The sequence below is a fragment of the Halichoerus grypus genome, chromosome 10 (assembly GCF_964656455.1).
Source record: "Halichoerus grypus chromosome 10, mHalGry1.hap1.1, whole genome shotgun sequence".
Classification (NCBI taxonomy): domain Eukaryota; kingdom Metazoa; phylum Chordata; class Mammalia; order Carnivora; family Phocidae; genus Halichoerus; species Halichoerus grypus.
Window position 1 is genome coordinate 62,078,498 of NC_135721.1, and position 7,556 is coordinate 62,086,053.

Here is a 7,556-nt window from a genome sequence, read left to right on the forward strand (position 1 = left end):
TGCACCCTCCACGCTTCCCCTAGGAACTTTAGACAAAACTGGAAGAAGTTCAAATGGTTTGGCCTGCCTCCTCCAACATCCTTTTTTTTTTTTTTTTTTTTTTAATGCCTTTTTCTGAAATACTCTGGCCAAAGACTAACAAGCAGTGAAATGGCAAAAGGCAGGCAGCCGGCAGGAAAAGTAGAAGCAAATGGCTGGGGTAAAACACAAACTGTATGATTAGGCTCTGAATAATCAAGGAATTGCATTGTAGCTTGTTATACATATTCCATGGTCATAATTTGATATTTGCAACAAAAAGAAAAAGAAGAATCCTCTAAAAAAAAAAAAAACAAAAACAAAAGAACAAGTCAGTGTTGACTGGGGAAGTCTATCTATCTTTTTCACTCAAAATATTACCTATTCACCTTTCTGATCCTCTCCATGTGATCTAGTTATTTGCACTTCACATATTTGAGGAAATAAAGAGTGATTTATATTATCATTTTAATGGTGCATGGATTCTTTCATTATGTAGTTGGTTCACATACATCAACATTTTAAATTTTGGACATTCTAAAATACATTTGGCAAACTGCTAAGGAGAAAACCGTCTGTGAGCCTGTAGGAATTAAAACCTGGTACATGTCTGAACAAATGCAAAAGTCCCATTTGTGCTGTTCGGTTTTATAAGTTATGTAGCTCTGTGTGACCTTTTTAAAAATATTCAAGTGTTTTGAAATATCATTAAAAGGTGATCAGTGGTAATTGTCTTAATGATAGTACTCATATAGAAAAAAATATTGTTAAGTGGAACCCTTTCCTAACCTCTGATATGATTTTTAAAGGCCCTTTTTAAAAAACCAAGACATTTGAAAGTTACTTATTAAAGGCCAAATGAAAACACAACTTGCAAAGGGGATTTTAATTTCATAATGATTAAGGTTTTTAGGCATCAAGTAAGACCCAAGACCAGCTCTTAATTATTTATGGATTGATTCTGCAATCTGTGTTTTCCAGTTTCCTTACTTTGGCTAGGAGGGCAAGAATAGGTGGAGAAACTGAAATAAATCAATTCCTTTATATTTTATCATCAGTAGTAAAAAGTCCAGTATGATACAAAGTTTTAGAATTATCTATGCCATTTGACCCATTGCTATGGATAATTGAAAACATATCATGACTGAGAAGGGAAATAAATCACTTATTGGCTAACAACTGGGCCAGACAGTATGCTAGGCTCTTTATATATATATTATCACTTAGTGTTCACAGTAATCCTATGATTACCTTCTTTTATATGGGTGGAGACTAGGCTAAGATAGCTGAAATTACTTACCAACTCAAATGGGTAGCAAGTGCCAGGCTGGGACTAAAATGGGTCTGGATTTCCTTACAATCCATGTTCTTTCTCCAGAATGGATATCACTTATTACTTTATCATAACTGTCCCTGGATGCAAACTATATAAATTAAAATGTTTTTGAAGCTCAAGGATGGGAGTTGGGAATCTGGGCTAATTTTAATGTCACGCAATAAGGACTAATGGTTACCCTTTTTCTGAGGTCCTTATATTAAGGTATTTAGAAAAATGCATTCTACACCATGAACATCACTGTTTTGCAGCCTCTATGGAAAAACTACACAGAGTCTATGGGACTGCGAATCAGTACACATTTTGTGTACAACAATATGGCAAAAAAATATTCATACCTCTTAGGCCCAGCAAATGTATATTTTTATGGATCGTCAGAAATTAAAGTACAAAGATATTCATTTCAGTGCTATTTATAATAGTGTAAAATTGTAAACCATGCAAATGCTCAGTAGTTTAAAAAAAAGAGTAAATATACTATAAAATCATACTTATTTTGATGTATTATGCAGTCATTAAAAATAAGTTTCAAAGAATATTTAGTAACAAGGGGAAAATTCTAACAATGTGATTTTTCAGATGCTGTATAAATATGTATTGAATGAATAAATAAAATAGTAAATTCAAAGTAATGCACATCATAAGAATTCACATTTTCCAAATTAGAAATCATGAAGAAATATTACTTTTCTTCTTTTGCTTAAGGTAAATGTGTTTCTGAAGTAGAGCATATGCGTACAAATCATTAACGGCTTAATGAATTCTTACAATTCAATGAATTCTTACAAAAGGAAACACCCATGTGACCACTGCATAGTCAAGAAGTAAATGATATCAGCAGCCCTGGAAGCCTCCCACATGCTGCATCTTGTCATCACACCCCACCCTCAAATGTAACTGCTCTCCAACTTTTAACATAGAATATTACTACAGATTATTATTATTTTATTTTAACCCTTTAGATTATGGTACTTGAACTCATCTATTTGGTATTTTTTACATCTAGATAATTTTGCTCAACTTTATGTTCATGAAATTCATCAGTATGGTTGTATTTAGCAAAACTTTGTTAATTATCAAAGCTGTTTATTATTTCTGTGTATATGTATTTATATATATATATATATATATATATATATATATATATATATATACCCTTGAGGGATACTTGTCTCTTTCCAGTTTTTAACCAACAGTGAGGCAATGAACACTCTAATACATGCCTCTTGGTGCACATACATATACCTTTCTGACATACTTGGAAGTGGAAATTTTGGATCATTTGGTGTGCATATCCACCTCTAGTAGATACTACCTCTTTTCCGAAGTTGTGCCAATGGGCTGTGCCATCAGCAGAGTATGAGAGTGCCAGTTGTTTTAGCACTCACCATCACTGAATTATCAGTGTTTCCTAATTTTAGTCATTCTGAAGAGTGTGTAGTGGTATCTCATTGTGGCATTAATTTCCTTTTTTTCAGAAAAATAATGAATTAGTTTTCATATGTTTATTGGTCATCTTGGTGTTTTGAGAAGTGCCTGTTCAAGCTACTTGCCCATTTTCTCTCTCTCTCTTTCCTTCTTTCTTTCTCATGAATGTACCAATTATTCATATATTTTGAATTCAGTTCATTTGTTAGATATGTGTATTTTGGATATATTCTTCTATTGTGTAGGTTGCATTTTTACTCTCTTCAGGGTGTCTTTAGATGCAAAGAAGTTGTTATTTTTAACATAGTCTAATTTCTCTCTCATTTCCTTTAAAAGTTGGGCTTTTTGTGTCCTATGTAGAAAAGATCAGCAACATACTATCCTATGTTAAGTTCTAGAGGCTTTATCATTTTATCTCTCAGTGTAGGCATATGAATCAAGATTTGCACATTTGACCCAGCATCAGTAATTGAAAATATCATCTGCTTCAACTGTACAGTTGTATACAGGCTGTATAAACTTTTTCATAAATCAACTGTCTGTGTATATGTTCATATATTTATGGATTTGTTCTGGTCTCTCTATTTTATTCTGTTAGCCTGTGTGTCCATCCTTGGCGTAATACCAGTTTTCACTACTGAAGTCTTATAATCAGTTTTGCTCGACATGAAGTATTAAGACTTCGATAATTATTCTTCTAGATTATCTTATCATTTCTGGCCCTTATATTTCTACAAAATGTTATATCCCAAATATTTTTTACGCCTTCTAGAAATTACTGTCATTAATGTTTGTAGAATGAGTTCTATGTATTGGATGAACTTTGGGGCTATTTTAATTTATATCATTTGAAATTTTTTATTTTCTAATTTTCATTACTGGTACATAGAAAAAACTAAATTCTGTATATTGATCCTATATTCAGTACCCTTATCAAATCATTAGTTTAATAAATAATAATAACCAATATTAATAATTATTACTATGGGTAATATTTGATATTAATATTGCTAATGTCAACATTAATCATTATTAAAATGTATGAGTAATAGATTATTATTAAATAAATTAAATGGTTTTGATTTTTCATAACTATAACCCTGTTGTTAATGAATAATGGTACTTTTATGATTTTTCCCCTCAAATTACAATTTTTTTTTAAATCCCTCATTGCACTGACTAGGACCTTACACAATTTATGTATTCATTTTAACAGTATTTATTTTTGAATTTTAGTTAATGATTTTCTGTATCTATTGAGATATGAACATGATTTTTCATCTTTATGTTGTTAATAAGGTGAATTGTACTGGTGGATTTTTCAAGTTAACTAACCATGCATTCCCAGGGGTGGGGTGGAAACAATCTGTGATGTATTATTCTTTTAAATATATTGCTAGATTTCATTTGCTAATATTTTCTTTAGAATTATTGTATCAAGATTCATGATGGCTGGGCTTTATTTTAACTTTCTTGAAATAGCTTCATCAGGTTTTGGCATCAAGATTAAGCTGGCTTCAAAAACTGTTTTCTTTTTTTGGGAAGGCTTGGTGTAAGATTGGTGTTATTTTTTAAAAGTCTGAAAGACTTCAGCAGTGAAGCTATCTGAGCTGGAGATTTATCTGTAGACAGGGTTTGAAAAATTTATTCAATTTCTTTAATAGATTTAGTAATAAAGAAATTTGCTCGGGGCACCTGGGTGGCTCAGTCGTTAAGCGTCTGCCTTTGGCTCAGGTCATGATCCCAGGGTCTTGGGATCAAGTCCCACATCAGGCACCCTGCCCGGCAGGAAGCCTGTTTCTCCCTCTCCCACTCCCCCTGCTTGTGTTCCTGCTCTCGCTATCTCTGTCTCTGTCAAATAAATAAATAAAAATAAAATCTTAAAAAAAAAAAAGAAATTTGCTCTTTCTCCTTGTGTTCATTTTCAAGTTCTTTTCAAGCAGTTACCCATTTCACCTAAAATTTCAAAATTAGTGGCAAATTTTGGTCATAATCTCATACATTAGTATCCATAAAATCTATGGTAATGTTCTTTTTTATTTGTTCTCAATATTTTTTTAAAAAGTCTTGTTTGAGGTTTAACAATTATATGTATTTTTTTCAAAAAAGCCAAATTTTGGCTTTTGTATTGATTTTCAATTGCTGTGTAACAAATTACCACAAACTTGGTGGCTTGAAACAACATAACTATATTCTCTTACAGTTCTCAGGGCCCAAAATCCAAAATCAGTTTTATTGGGCAGAAATCATGGTGTGAGCAGAACTGCGCTCCCTCTAGAGGTCTTGTGGCCATTCCTCTATCTTTAGAGTCCAAGGCATGGCATCTTGCTCCAGTTGTCACATTGCCTTCTGTCTCTGTAGTCAATTATTTGTCTGCCTCCCTCTTACAAAACATTTGTGATTATATTTAAGGCCTACTTACATAAATCTAGATAATCTGCCATTCCCCAAATCCTTAATTTAGTGACATCTGCAAAGTCCCTTTTGCCATGTAAGGTAACACATAACGGTTGCAGGGATTATGATCTGGATATTTTTTCTTTAGGAGCCATTACTGAGCCCACCACAGCTTTGCTGACTTTTTCTTTATTGTATGTTTGTTGTATATGTTATAATTTGATCCTATTTTTATGTTTTTTTTTTTTTTAAGATTTTATTTATTTATTTGAGAGTGAGAGAGAGAGAGCATGAGAGCAGGGTAGGGGGACAGAGGGAGAAGCAGACTCCCCGCTGAGCAGGGAGCCCGATATGGGACTCGATCCTGGGACTCCAGGATCATAACCTGAGCTGAAGGCAGACGCTTAACCGACTAAGCCACCCAGGTGCCCCAAGGTTTTGTTATTTTTATATTCTGGTTTTACATGATGTTCTTTTGAAATAATTAGATAACTGATTTTGAAGCTTTTAGAATTTTCTAATATGTGCATGCATGTAAAGTTTTCATATCTATCTAGTATAGCTTTAGCTTCCTCCCACAAAATTTAATATGTAGCATATTTATTATGGCTCACTAAAATATATTTAAATTTTGATTTTTGTTACTGATTTTAGCTTAATTCCCCAAAGTCAAATTGTAGTTTAAACTTTGATAAAACAGCCTTTCAAATCAGCTGAATGGGTCATCATACGATCAATTTTGATGAATGTTCCATGGGTACTTGAAATATAATTTAGTACTTTGGTACTTTTTTTTTTTTTTATAAATGTCCATTTAGTTTGGATAATCATCATGTCCAAGTATTCCATATTCCTATTGATTCTTTTCCTGATAGTTCTATCAGCTACTGCAAAAAAGTATGAGAAAGTCTCCTACAATGATTACAGATTTTTCTATTTCTTATTTGAGATCTGTCAATTTGTGGTTTATATATTTGGAAGCAATGTATTTGCTGAATACACATTTAAAACTGTTAAAAATTCTTGGTGAATTTACTTTTTTTTCATTGTAAAATGTTCTATATCTCTATAAATGTTTTATGTCTTAAAATCTACTCTGGTACTATTACAGATACACCAGCTTTATTTTAATTAGTATTCACAGGGATATCTTTTTATATCTTATATCACAGCTGTATGGTTACCTTTAACTTTTTCATTTTTAAAAATTCTGGGGTTTGTCTCATGTAAGTAACATATATTAAGCCAGTGATTAAAATTTGTGATATTTTCCCCCTTCCTTGAAATAATTTGTGTAGTATTAGTGTTATTCTTTCTAAATCATTAATTAAACTCTGACGTAAAAACATCTGGATTTAGAATTTTTTTGGTGATAAGTATTTACTGATTTAATGTCTCTAAGAGTCACATGACTTCTAAAATCTTCTCTTTCTTCTTAGTTAAGTTTCAGTAGATACGGCTTTATAGGTTTTATAGACATAGGTCTATAAAGATCTTTGGTTATTTAAAATTATGTTGCTTTATTTCTAAACATTTATATATTGGGTTCTAACTTAATTCTGGGGTCATCAGAGATACATACTTTAGAACTTCAATCCTTTGAAGTGTGTGTTGAGACTTAACTTTATGATCCAGAATATGTTTTATGTTGCTAAAAATTGTATATGCACTTAAAAAAACTACATATTCTGCAGTTGATAGATATAATTTCTATGTATGTATATTAGAACAATTTCATTAATCATGTTTTTCAAATCCTTTATATCTGTTCTTCCATATGGGATCAGTTTCCTTCACTCAAAAGAAACTCCTTTTGTTTTTCTTGTAGTACGGGTGCACTGACAATATATTTCTCTGAGAATGTCCTTATTTCCTTTTTGTTTTTTTTAAGATATTTTTGCTGAGTATAGAATTTTAGGTAGGCATTTTATTTTCTAAAACTGTAACAATGTAATTTCATTGTCCTCAGTTTTTTATTAGCCAATGTGGAGAAGTAGACTCTCATTTTTATTGTCATCCTGTGGACAACAATACTCTCTCCCTCACCCCACACTCTGATTGCTTTTGAGATTCTCTTTCAGTATCTTGACTACAATATTTCCAGGTATAGTTTTCCTTTTATTTATCCTACTGCGGTTCACTGAGCTTCTTGAATATGTGGGTTGATGTCTTTCATCATATCAAGGAATTCTAATTTTTAACCATTATTTCTTCAAATATTGTCCCTCCCATTCTCCCCCGTTTATCTGGGACAGCAAAACCTGTCCATTCTTATAGTGTCCTGAATCCCTCTTCCATTTCTGCTACGGTTTCTTTCTTTCTTTCTTTCTTTCTTTCTTTCTTTCTTTCTTTCTTTCTTTCTTTCTTTCTTTCTTTC

General features: G+C 32.0%; 1 pseudogene; it reads left to right on the forward strand.

Annotated features, from left to right (window-relative positions):
• The first annotated feature begins 2,573 nt into the window (after positions 1-2,573).
• Positions 2,574-7,556, forward strand: part of LOC118551352 (Y-box-binding protein 1 pseudogene) — a 22,443-nt pseudogene continuing 17,460 nt past the window's right edge.